The sequence below is a fragment of the Crocodylus siamensis genome, chromosome 1 (genome assembly GCF_052110815.1).
Source record: "Crocodylus siamensis isolate JL-2025a chromosome 1, ASM5211081v1, whole genome shotgun sequence".
Classification (NCBI taxonomy): Eukaryota; Metazoa; Chordata; order Crocodylia; family Crocodylidae; genus Crocodylus; species Crocodylus siamensis.
The window spans coordinates 425,950,218-425,962,946 of record NC_143395.1 but is presented as its reverse complement, the minus strand read 5'-3'; the positions used below and the strand labels follow the sequence as shown (position 1 = coordinate 425,962,946).

Here is a 12,729-nt window from a genome sequence, read left to right as displayed (position 1 = left end):
CCGGTTTAGGGCTCTTCCAGTTTAGCCTGCTGAGTGTTTTAAATCCCCATCGTACGCGCCGAGGTTGTCCGCACTGCGGTACTGACAGGTCTTGGCAAGGAGGGTCCTGCCCGCGTCCCACCCACCGGCGTGCTCCAAGCCTCGAACTTCATGCGTGAGGCTGCTCCAGGCTCGTCCCCAGGGGCTTTGTGGTTGAACCTGCTCAGCACCACCATGCCCACGGCTTGCTTTGGGTCTAGGCCTCACAAGCAAAATATAGGAAGCGAGACACCGGGGCGGCTACAACAGACGGGGGCACAAGGCGACGGCGGGACGGCTCTGACCGGGCTAGCAAGTGGTGCTCACGTGCGCTGCCTCACCACTGCCAAGCGCGTGCAGACGGCACGACTGGCGGGAGCTCGGAAGAGCAGAGGCTTGAAGGAGGGCAAGGGAGATTTATTACAAGAGCTTGTTCAGTGCAGAAGGGGTGTGTCGTGGGAGAAAGTGCAGCGGTGCGTGTGAGAAAAGGGAGCTGGCTCTCAGCACATCTTGTTGCTCTTCTCCTTTTGGTCCCAGCTACCGCAACCCTGTGTCAGAGCACGGCGCGCACCTCCCTCCACAACTATGAATTCCTCCCTCTGGCCTCCCCGGCTTTCCTCCCCATTGTCCGCCACCAACCTAGCAGCTACGCTGCACCAGAAATGCTCTCATCCCCATTTCATATCTGGATCGATGGAGGCACAGATCGGACTCCTGAGACAAACTCGGCCTGCTTGGGTGAAGGACTCAACGTCACGCCGAGCCACCTACCTGCTCTTCTGCATGCTGCTTTCCATATCGGGCTTTATGTGTGACTTGCTGGGCTACGGCCACCATATTTGGGGCCAGGAAGGAGTTTTCCCCCGTGGTCAAATTGGGAGAGACGGTGGGGGGTTTGCATCCCCTGTAGCGGGGGCACGGCCCTCTACCCGGGCTCTCTTGAGCATATCTTGCCAACATTTCAGAGAAGCGGGACGTTGGCTTCTGTGGCTCCCTGGCTTTACTTACGGCAGGCTGGGTCTGTGACGTGTCGGGGCTGATGGCAGTCTCACGAAGGGGTGCGATTAGGGATTGAGTGGGGCGGTCTGGACGGGGCCGATCCTGCCTCGGGCAGGGGGTGGGATAGATGTGACCCCTGGAGCGGCGTGCCAGCCCCGCGGCTCTGGGATTTTATGCTCCCGCTGGGTCTTGCTGGAAAGAGACGTGAAGGAGTGAGGCACAGTCCCGTTTTTTGCAACGATGCTCGTTCCTTTATTGTTGTAACTGTTGGTTCACTGCAGGGTGCTGGCCCTTTCTGTTCCTTTCCAGCAATAAGTCAGAGCTACATTACCGAGGATTGAAGAGGTGTCCATCCAAAGCCGGGGGGTGGGGGTGGGGGGTGAGGACCATGACCTCTCAGTATTGTATGTATAATATATATATATATATATATGTCCTGTATATTTATATGTATAGCGTGACAAGGATGGGCCACCATACAGTAAACTTTTGTTTTTGAATAAATCACCATAGCTACAGGCACAAAAATTTGGTCCTAACCAAGGCCCTCACCTTGTCAGCCAATCAGTCAGCAGATCAATCAGAAAAGAAAGCAAGGAAAGAAAAGAAAAACCAGACAAAAACCCCACGACCCACTAACCCGCTCTGGACTTTGCCCCCCGTACAGCCACTCACACTGAAGGTAAATGGATCCCTTGGCGACACACTTGTGCCCACCCGCGCACACCGACATACATTCATATGTAACTACATACGGCCCGACGTACGAGGAACAGCGAACAGTGGAAATCTACATCGGAGGCTGCTGCGGTGACGCAGCGAGGCTGCGGAAGGGCCCCAGCCCGTCGGCCCGAGGCGGAGGGAAGACCCCGCTGCTGACCCCCGGCTCTCCTCGGCACTGATCGGGACTGATGTGCAGCCTCCCTCGGGTCTTGTGCCAGGATCGTGAGGCTATTGGCGGCAGCAGCAGGTCGAGACCGAGCGCGCACGCGAGTTTTCCAGACGTACGCGCGTGAGAGACGCGTCGAAGCGGCACTTGGGCGTCGAAAGCAGCTCAGCCCAGCCCTGCACATGCAAATACACACGCACACATGTGCACGCACGCGCACACACCTGACTCAACACCAGCAACAGGGGCACTTTGCTGGCACCCTGGAAGCCAAACTTCAGAGCCGAAGCGTCTGCGTCCGGCGCCCGCCCCGGCAGCCCCCAGGAGGGGCATCGGAGGAAGCCGGCCGCGCCAGCTGGGGCGGTGCTCGCACAGGTCCCATCCTGCCCGCAATCCGGTCTGAAGTCAGCGCGGCTCTGGAAGTGCCCTCCCGGGGGCAATCGGGCTGCCCAAGGGGCCGCGGGGGCGCCGTCTCTGGAAGGGAAGGCTTGCCGGTCTGCACATCCTCCTCTGGCCAGAGACACGAGCGGGAGCACCGGGGTGGGCAGGAAGCGGTGGGCATCGGCGTGTCTACAGCCGGGGGTCAGGATCCGGACACCGGCCCGCGCTGGCGGGGTGTAACCGGGCGCTCGGGAGCCACGGGCGCCTGCGTTTGCCTGCAAGCACGTGTGCGTGGGCCGCCCGGGCAGCTCTTGTGCTCTCACGAAGGCCAGCAGCTCTCGCCGGGTGTGCCTGAAGCGTGGCGCGCAGCGAGGGCACGGCCGGCTTTCGCACACATGTCGGCGCGTGAGCAGGAGCCTCAGGGCAGGAGGTGGGACGGGCACTTCGCGCCCGTTTCTGCCGGGCCCCGCGGTAAAGGGATGGATAGACGCTCTCGCCCGGGCGAAGGGCCACGCGGAGAGCTGGTGCCCGTGGAGACGCGTCCGTCCCGTGGCCCTGGCTGGCCCTGCCGCGTGGCAGCCCTGTCCCTGCTTCCCGCACCCTCGCAAGGACTCCCATGAGGCGGCCTGTCATCGGCGCTTTATTTTCAGCCGGATGCGCTCCTCGCCCTGGCTCAGCGAGCCCCGCGCACGCCGCAGATCCGCGGGGCTGGCGTCCAGCTGGCGCGGCCGCGGCTGCCCCTCTCACGGCAGCCGCCTGCCCCAGTCGCCCGACCCAAGGCACCGCGATGCCCAGGACGCTCGTCCAGTCCGGAGGCCCCTTGCCGGCATGTCCTGGCGCGGCGGGCAGCTGTCCTCATCTTCACCAGGGGGACGTGACCAGGAGGGACCACAGGTCCCAGCCCGCAGCAGGCAAAGACGCGCTTAATCCAGGGTCTGCCGCGCCGCGGGGTGAAATGGCTTAGCAGGGGTTTGCTCTTCTGTCATCTCCTCAAGCCGAGCTCCGCACAAGGAGGGACTAATGCGCTTGCCGGGGTGAAAATGGACTTGGCAGTCAGCGGCCTGGTAGAAGACGAGGCGGCTGCCTTGCGTTACATGAGCAGGCAGCTCTCTCCCCTTTGCCGGCCCAGCGTGTTTTACCCCTTCTCCTCCGAGGAGGCTGCGGAGGAGCGAGGAGGGAAGGAATGAGGCTCTTTGGTACAACGGGTCTCGTGGCTCCAGAGGGGATGTTGTCCATCCACGGTACAGTTTCAGGTCCCGGGATGATGCTTTTAGGCAAACAGAACTTGTCGTGGGCCCTGGGAGAGGGGCTCCGTCCCCTCCACGCACGCCGTCTCCCACAGGGAGAAGAGTACGCGCGTGTCTCTGCCTTCAAGGCAAATGTGCCCAAGGAATGGACAAGTGGAAAGGATCCTCCCCAATCTAATGAGATGCTTCGTCCCCCCAGTAGGCCCTGCTACACCTCAGCCGGGTCTCCTGCCAGGGTGTCGTCCAGACCGAGCTCCGGTCTGTGCCCCGCGGATGGAAAGGGCAGGCCTGCCTGCTGCCGCAACGGCACCGGGAGGGAGGAAGGACCAAGAGCTTCTCGCCGGGCGCGGGGGACAGATGTGATGGCCTGTGACAGACAGAGGAGCCAAGACTTTCTGAGGTGACAGGGAAAAGAGGAGAGAGTATCCAAGGGGCAGAGGGAATGTGCTGTGGTGAGAGCGGAGCATGCCCTGGGTTTCAACAGCCGAGCAACTAGGAGGGCGAAGGCAGAGGCGAAGAGCGGCAGCATCGAGCATTGTCTTAGTCCCTGGGACCTGGCAAACCGCTTTGCGCTCTGCCTGTCCTCTCTCCAGCGACACGTCTGCAAGGCATCCCAAACCCATCATCCTCTGCCTCTGCTGGGGTACCCACCCCCCCACCCACCCCGTGTCCGGAAGGACCGCCGTCCTCAATGGCGATCGTGTTTGACTCACTGCTTGCCCTCTCTCCTCCACTCCCCTGCCACCTCCCTCTCCCATGCGTACCATGTAAGCGGCAACCCCGGGCCTGTGCCCAGGAGACCGAGGCTCTGGTGCTTCCCTGGCCCCACAGATCGATGCCTCAGTGCTTGTTACACAGACACCCCCCACCCCCACCCCCGGGGGTCTGGCTGCAGCCTCAGGGTACAGGGCTGGGCTCCTGCTGCCATGATGCTGACAGCCCTTGCGGAGCTGGTTTGGTGCCCGGGCTAGAGCAGGGCAGGAGGGGTTTGGAGGGCAGGAAGGGACCAGACGATGGGAGCGGGTGTCGGCAGGTGCGGAGAAAGGGACAAGAGGAGGGAGGGAGGGAGGGAAGTGGTGGCTAAAGTAGCAGTTGGGAATCCGAGGGTGAAGGACCGGACCCCCAGGAGCGCGTGGGCCGTGGTGGGCAGTGACCACAGGGACTCAGGTGTCTGTGTGGGGGGAGCTGTGGGGTGCCAGGATCAGGCCCTGTCACCCCCCAGGTGCAGACAGGGGTTGGGCTGGGTGGGACATGATCCTGGGGGCGCCTCCAGGGACACAGAGTCCAGCCCCGTGCTACTCCTGCTCAGAGAAGCACCACTCTACTTTCCAGCCTGCACTTGTCCTAGCCGGTTTCCCCAGCCCCGTCCTCCCCCAACGTTGCCCGTCCCCTTCCAGGGGACGTTCCCATCCCCCTCTCCAGTCCTGGGCTCCTGCGCTCCCAGGGTGTGCGGGGGCTGCAGTTGCATCCCCCCAGCCTTGTTCTCCATGACCAGACCCCCAAGCTGTCCGCGTGCTGCCCCGCCATGGGGTCGGCTCTGCCCCTGCCCAGCCCGGCAGCCCTCAGGCACCTGCTGCCTGGGGCTGTGACCCTGACCAGGGCCTGGATCTGTGTTTGTTTTAGGGTCCCACACTCTCCAGTTCATGTACGGCTGTGAGGTTGGTGAAGACGGCAGCACTGGAGGCTACGTGCAAGTTGGCTACGATGGGGTAGACTTCATCAGCTACGCCCTGGGAACACGCACCTGGGTAGCAGAAACAACCCGGGCCCGGGTCACCCAGCGCAGCTGGAATGAGGATATGGCCCGTCTTCAGATTACACAATGCTATCTGGAGGAGACCTGCGCTGCGTCGCTGTGGCAGGACCTGCAGCGCAGGGAGGCAGCACTGCAGAGCAGCAAGTCCCGGTGCCACGCCCAGGGCAGCACTGACCGGGGCATCATCCCCCTCCCCGGGGAAACCCCTGTGTCTGGGATGGCGAGTGCCGCATCTTGGTCCTGCCACTGGGCAAGGCCCCAGCACTGCTGCGGGACACGGTGCCCCTGGCCCTGCCCTGGTCAGGCCTCCCACGGGGTGTCCGTGCCCCGGCCGCCTGTCTGAGAACCAGAGATCAGCTGTATGGGACCCCGTTGCTGCAGCCCCGAGCCCAGCACAGCCGTGTTTCCTGTCCCGTGTGCTCCAGCCCAACACCGTCTGGTCCTGCCTGAAATGGGCACTGGAGCCAGTTTGTGTGGAACAATGCTGGGCTCCTGGCAGGGGTGCTAAGGGTCCCGCGGGGCGGTCACTCTAACAGAGGTCTCCTCCCACCTAGAGTGCCCCATGGCACAGGTGAGCCACAGGCTCTTGTCCCGGGATGGACGCACCGCCCTGTCCTGCAGGGTCCATGGCCGTCGTCTGGCTGAAGAACGGGGAGGCACAGCCCCAGGAGACGAGGACTTCATGGGTCCTTCCCAGCAGAGACGGGACCTGCCAGACCTGGGCCACCATCGAGATCGACCCGAGCAGCAACCACGACTACACCTGCCGCGTGGAGCACGTGAGCCTGGGTGCAGCCCTGAGAGTGCCCTGGGACAAAGGCAGGAACAGTGAGTGACCCCTGCCCAGGGAGGGGGGATGACTGCCCCTCGGCTAAGTGGGGAAGGAATTGGGGGGTTGGGGAAGGGGCACGGGGCCCATGCAGCGTTGGGGACAGGTCTGGGGGTTCCCCTTGCTCACAGGCCCCTTCCCTCATCTAGAGTCCGACCTGATGCCGATTGTGGGCATCGTGATCGGTGTCGGTGTGCCGGCATTGCCGGGGCAGGCGCAGGGGGTCACTGCTGCACTAAGTGCGGGGCAAAGCCCGTGGGGCGAGGCCATGCCCAGGCCGTGGGGCGGGGGGCAGGGAGGACTCATCACCGCCGTGCCTGGACCTGGGGGGACGGGGGATTCTCTGGTCCGCGCTCCCCCGGGGCGGCAGCAGCCAGGCCCCAGCATCTGTGCTGCGAGGCTGCCTTGCCGAGCCCCCAGCGTTGGACTAGGGGGCCAGCCAGGGCTGACGTGGGGGGCTAGCACGTTTAGGGGGTCCTGCCCTCCCCGTAGGTAGGAGCCAGGGGGTTAAGTAGGGAAGTCCCCCCACGCTTCCTCCGTGCAGCTGGAGGGTGACGCAGCTCGTGCGGGGCTGGGTCGTGGTGCGAGGTGGGGGCGCAGCCCCTGTCCTCCGGTGCCTGTGGGAGGTCATCCCCACAACTACTCCCCTCCAGCCCAGGCCAGCATGGTGGGGGGGCAGAGCTGAGTCCAGGCTGGTTCCAGCTGTGTCTGAGCAGGATCTGGGATGAACTGGATTCCCCCGGGTTTTAGTGGGGGTGGGGCAGAGGGTGTCGCAGGTTGGTGCTCCCTGGGGGGTGCTGGGGGTCTTCTCCCCATTTTCCCCCAACACTCTCCACACCCAAATTCTTTTCCCCCTCCACATCCCCAGGATCTTGCTCATCAAGGACGTGCCCTTCACTGAGGAAGACTGACGTTGCTGCTCGTACACGGAAAAAGGAAACAGCCGAAGAGCGGCGGTGCTGACACCGCGTGCTGCCATCGCCTGGGAGCATCCTCACTGCTCCCAGCCACACAGGCGTGCAGGCTGCCACCGCGGAGACATTTCTGGACACCTTGCACGCCCGGGTGGGGAGGGGAGGGCCCTGGCTGGTGTGACCACGCCTCAGGCATCTCTTTCCAGCCAGGCCAGTGTTATAATTTATGAGCCCAGCTTGCTTCCTTGGATTTCTCCCCTCCAGCTGCCCCCTGCCAGGGGCCTAACCACAGTGATGATATGAAGTGCACACAGATTTTGTGATGATGCAATAGTCCTTATAACTTATTGTCCCATTTTTACATTAACTTTTTAACATAAACACATCTTTTTGCATCAAGTACACTCGCATTAAGGTCTGGGATGGTTTTAAAACGGTATTTTTTTAGTGGAAGCAAAAATAAGAATGAATGGCTTTAATTACATGATTTCGATCGACAGACTGAAGATTAGGCTTGACAATACGAGGTTTTAGATTTACAGCTTTTTATTTGTTATTTTCATTCTGGCTGAAATGTATAGGTTTTCTTACTGACCTGTTTACGTTCGGTTTCATGGCGACGCACAGGACTTGTTTTGGATGTGACGCTGTAATGAGAGACGCCTGGAGAACTTTTCTTTGTATATTTAAGGTAAAATGTCCTCTTTTTTACCCTGCCTGGATTTTTTGGAGTAGTGTTATGTTTACAGTGTTTTTCTTTAATTTAGTAATTTAATTCAGTAAGACTTGACTTCTTTTCTTTCTTTTTGAATGATTTTTTATTACTGTCTGAACTTATGTCGGTGCTTGACTAGCAAGGAAAGTTCAGGCTAGACTTGGTTTTAAACATTTTTAAATGGTTGCACAGCATTTTCTAAATTTAAATTGCACAGCATTTTTAACTGGGATGAGTGAAGCTATGTTTGGGGTTTTTTATAGTAAACGAATAAATCAATAAATATCAGGCCTGCGTGAGGGACGCAGGTGCAGCCGCCCTGGCTCCACTCAGCTACTGGCCGTGGGGGCCATCTCCTCAGAGCCCGGCGCCCGTTCAACCTCTCACCGATACCAAGTCACACATGGTATTTCACAGCAGTAATTTAAACAATGTCCCAAACTCAAGGAAGACGGACACACAGGGAAAGGGGATCCCACCAGGTCCCTCCCGGCTCCCCTCTGCCCCGGGCAGGCTTTGTGGGGGCGAAGTCCCCGGGACCTGGAGCTGCAGGAGCTCTGCCAGTGCTGGCTGGAGCCCCAGCGCCGCAGCAAGGAGCAGGTCCTGGAGCTGGCGGTGCTGGAGCAGGTCCTGGCCCTCCTGCCCCAGGGGATGCGGAGGGATGCCTCCGTCCCAGCGGGGTCAGGTGAGGTGCTCCGCGCAGGACAGGGGCCTGGGCCCGGGGGCGTGAGGGGATTTGGAGGTTTTCTCAAGGCAAATGTTTGCGTTCCAAGCCACACCAGTCAAACCAATTTGATATCTGTGAGTCAGTCCAGAGCCATAAGTAGCCTTCCTACCGGCAAACATCTTCCACCCTGGGCTGGGGCTTCAGATGTTTCCAAATCCTTGGGCGGGCATCCTATGTGCAGGCCCAAGCCCGGAGGCATAGGGTTCAGATGCCCCCGAGTTTCACTTGCCCTCAGCCGTATGGCTGCAAGAGCAAGCTAGTGGGGAGTCCCCTGTAACCCGGGCGGTACGCCAAGAGGTCCCCCCTCTCCAACTGAAGGGATCAAAGCAGGTGCACAAGCACTGTGGGAGGTGTAGGGACTCTCCTCCCCCTGTAGAGCACAGCCAGACCACCAATGGGGATTTAATGATATACCTTTTAATGAGGGAACAATACCAGGAACATAAGAGGCATAAATCGGGGGGTACAGTGGACACTACAATGCCCCGAGGGGGCAGGATTCAACAAAGGTTAGACACTTACAATAATTGACAAAAGACAGTGTTAACAAAATATAAAACTCACACAGCAGAGCAAACAATACAGGCTGGTGAAATATAAAAAAGGCACAAAATACAAAATGTCAGGGGAACTATAGGGCCTAGGTACCTGGAGAGGGAGAAAACACAACAGCCCCTTTCCACAGCAAGATTTGCTTTTTGTCAGCACACTCACCCCAGCTGGGACTTGAATGCAGATCACCAAGGTGGTAGGGAGAAACAGTGCCACACTACCACTAGCACCAGTCCTGTTTGAGGCTGCGAGGGGTCGTGACCTTCCCGCAGCCCCAGCCTCGTGTCGAGCTGCCTGGCCTTTGACTGGAGGAGCTGGAAGCAGAGCTGGGAACCTCTCCGGTGGCTGCTCAGATCCTGGCTGGAGCAGGGGAGCCTCTCCTGCCGGCTGCAGCCTCTCACGGGCAATCCTGGAGCCCAGCGGGGCCTCTCCTGCCAGCCACACACCGCGCTGCTGAGGGTCCCACTGCTGCCTGCAGGTCCCACTCTTTCAGGCCCTTCTGGGGCAACTGCTCCCACCCCGCTGGCTCAGCTCTTGCCAGCTCTTTGAAGCTCCTTCCTTGGGGTCCCTCACTGGTCGCCCTGAGTCAGCCATGCTGCCCCCTTTATCCCCCTCCAGGTGACCCAAGGGGCCAATCAGGGGACACGGAGGGTGTGTCTCTGGGGCCTGACTGGTGAGGAAAGGGAATCCCAAGTCCTCCAATCATCTTTTGCCCCTTCAAAACCCTTGGGCCAGGTCACTGCCAGCCAGCCCGTAACACTCCCATTTCCATAAAGTGGACGTAAAGTCAAGATCTTCCTACTTGAGCAGCAAGTGGGAGGTTAACTATACATTACCTCTGCAGCTACTACCCTATGGCAGGAGAGCGGTTAACCCCAGCAACTAAGAAAACCGTCTTAGTGGTCACAGTATGGGGGTCTGAGTGCCTGGCCTGCATTTGCCGGGCGGGGATTAAGGGCTCCTGCCTTGAGAGGAGCTTCCCCGACCGCCCAAAGGACTGAGCCAATATTGCATGTAAAGACAGTGAAGGTGAGGAGTCCCTCTGCATGTTCGGTGACACCTGCCAGCGCCAGGCAATGCCCCCCGATTTACCCTGGCCCATGGAGACCAGGGGTCTCTTCAGCTGTTGAATTGGGGAAGTTGCGGGAGTTGATCCAGTTGGGCACAGCAGGGCAGGATGAGGTGCTGACCCAGCCCCGATGCATGGAGATGTGGGGGAGGACAATAAATCCTTTTTGACCTGGATGTGGCCATTTCAAATCCGCCGCTGGGGATGCCAGTGACAATAGGCAGACTGGTGGGATCTCTATGCGGCTGGGGACCCAGCAGGCAGGCCAGGCTCAGGCGAGGGATGTGATGGGGCCATGGCAGGTGGGAGCAGCATCTGGCTGCTGATGCTCAGTGTTGCTGCCACTGGGGCAGGGGGAAACTGAGTCTGCGGCTGCCCCAGTCCCACTGTGCGTCCCGGGTGGTGGGACTGGCTGCATGTGCCATGGCTTGGACTGCCCATCGTCTGTGGGATGGAAAGCTTCATGCTGTGGGCCAGATGCAGGACATAGGGTGTATTTTACACACCCCTGCAAATGTGGGGAAGAGCAAAGGAGAGGGAGATTCAGGAGAGAGCCAAACCACCCCTTTGCAAAAGATCTAGTGGTGCAAGAAAGACAAGCAGAGGTCCTGCTTACACTTGAACTCAGATTACTAGAGTCAGAGTCCAGGGTGCTGGCCATTACACCACAGAGCCAGGACTGGAGATGCTTCACAGCTACATGGAGAAGCCTTGCCGGAGGTCCCCTGCCCAGGGCAGCCAGTCCCCAAGACTCCCTGGGTGTCTGTGGGCAAGAGCTCCTCGGGCTGGTGAGGCAGTCCGACCCACGTCCACTCCTCCAACGGGGCCAGGCTTCAGACAGAGTCCTCTAGCCATCCGCCGAAGGGGAGGAATGGGGTATGCAGCGCTCCTTTCTCGCCCTCCAGCCATGGCGAGAGCAGCAGCAGCAACCAAAGCCTCAGCCTTCATGGGTGGTTTAGGGTTGAGCAAAGCTGTGTTTCATGCATTTGTCCTGGGTTTAGTTTTTGCCCCATGCTGGTCCTCTTCCTCTGTCTACTCTCTGGCACCCTCTCCTGCCTTTAGCTTTCCTTCCACAGACGCAGGTCACGAATTCCTCAGAAACCACCCAGGAAATATTAGATCCCATAGGTCAGCCCACAGAGCGAGTAAGGGAGCCTGAATGCCAGTCAAAGAATGACAAGGTTTTTTTGGAAAAGGTGGTATCTTTTATTAGACCAACTCAGATAGTTGGAAAAATTCTTCTTCTCAAGCTTTCAGGTTGAAATGCCCTTCATCAGGCTGAGGAAGCATCTGCAGTTGGTGTGTGCTCTTCTAGGATGGAGTGAATAGTAAAGAGGCGCAAGGCTGGTCTGCAGGCAAGAAAGCCAGTAGATGAAAGAGTGTGTGTGTGATGGGGATGGGGGTGTGTATGTATGGTGCAGAGTGTGGATGAGTGTGTGTATCTTTGTGTGTGTATTGGGATGTGGGGGTGGGGGTGTATCACAGAATTGAAGGGATGGACGGGACCTTAAAGATCATCAAGTCCGGTTCCCTGCCGTGGGCCGGATATTACTGGGCTCAGCTGAGCCTGATATGGTGTCTGTCCAGCCTCACCCTGAACACCTCCAGGCATGGTGAATGCACGACCTCTTCTGGGAGCGTGGTCCAGATTCTGGTGACCCTTACAGAGAAAAAGTTCTTTCTTGTGCCCAGCCTGAATTTACCCTCTATTAGCTTGTGCCCATTGGCTCGCCTCCTCCCGTGATGTGCCTTCCTGAAGAGTTGCTCCCCTAGATCTTGGTGCTCCCCTCTGATGTATTTGTGGGTGTCTATCAAGTCTCCTCTCAGCCTTCTCTTGCTTAGACTGAACAGGCCCAATTTCTGGAGTTCCTCCTAATACAACCTATCCTGCAGGCCCCTGGTTATATGGGTGGCACTTCTCTGCACCCTCTTAAGATTATCCACATCCTTTCTGAAGTGCAGTGCCCAGAACTGGATACACCACTCCAGCTGAGGCCTCAGCAACACCAAGTACCTCAGCAACACCGACTACAGCTGGAGTCCTGCGTCCAGTTTTGGGCTCCACAATTCCAAAAGGATGTGGAGAAGCTTGAGAGAGTCCAGAGGAGAGCCACGCGCATGATCAGAGGGCAGGAGAACAGACCTTATGATGAACGGCTGAGAGCCACGGAAAAGCGCAGGCTCAGGGGTGATCTGATGGCCACCTATAAGTTTCTCAGGGGTGACCACCAGGATCTGGGGGAACGTCTGTTCACCAGAGCACCCCAAGGGGATGACAAAATCAAACGGTCACAAACTCCGCCACGACCGATTCAGGCTGGATATAAGGAAAAACGTTACTGTCCGAGCCCCCAAGGTCTGGAATCGACTGCTGCCGGAGGCGGTTCAAGCACTCACTTTGAATTCCTTCAAGACACATTTGGATGCTTATCTTGATGGGATCCTATGATCCCTGCTGACCTCCTGCCCATGGGGCAGGGGGCTGGACTCGATGATCCTCCGGGGTCCCTTCCAGCCCAAACGTCTATGAAATCTATGAAGTCTATATAATCTATGAGTAGAGAGGGAGAAGCACCTCCCTGGGTCTACTGACCACACATCAGCTGATGCACGCCACACCTTTCCTTGCCCTG

General features: G+C 58.9%; 1 pseudogene; it reads left to right on the top strand.

The window, feature by feature from the left end:
- Positions 1 to 2,941: 2,941 nt before the first annotated feature.
- Positions 2,942 to 7,030, top strand: LOC149875776 (major histocompatibility complex class I-related protein 1-like; annotated as a pseudogene).
- The last annotated feature ends 5,699 nt before the right edge of the window (positions 7,031 to 12,729 follow it).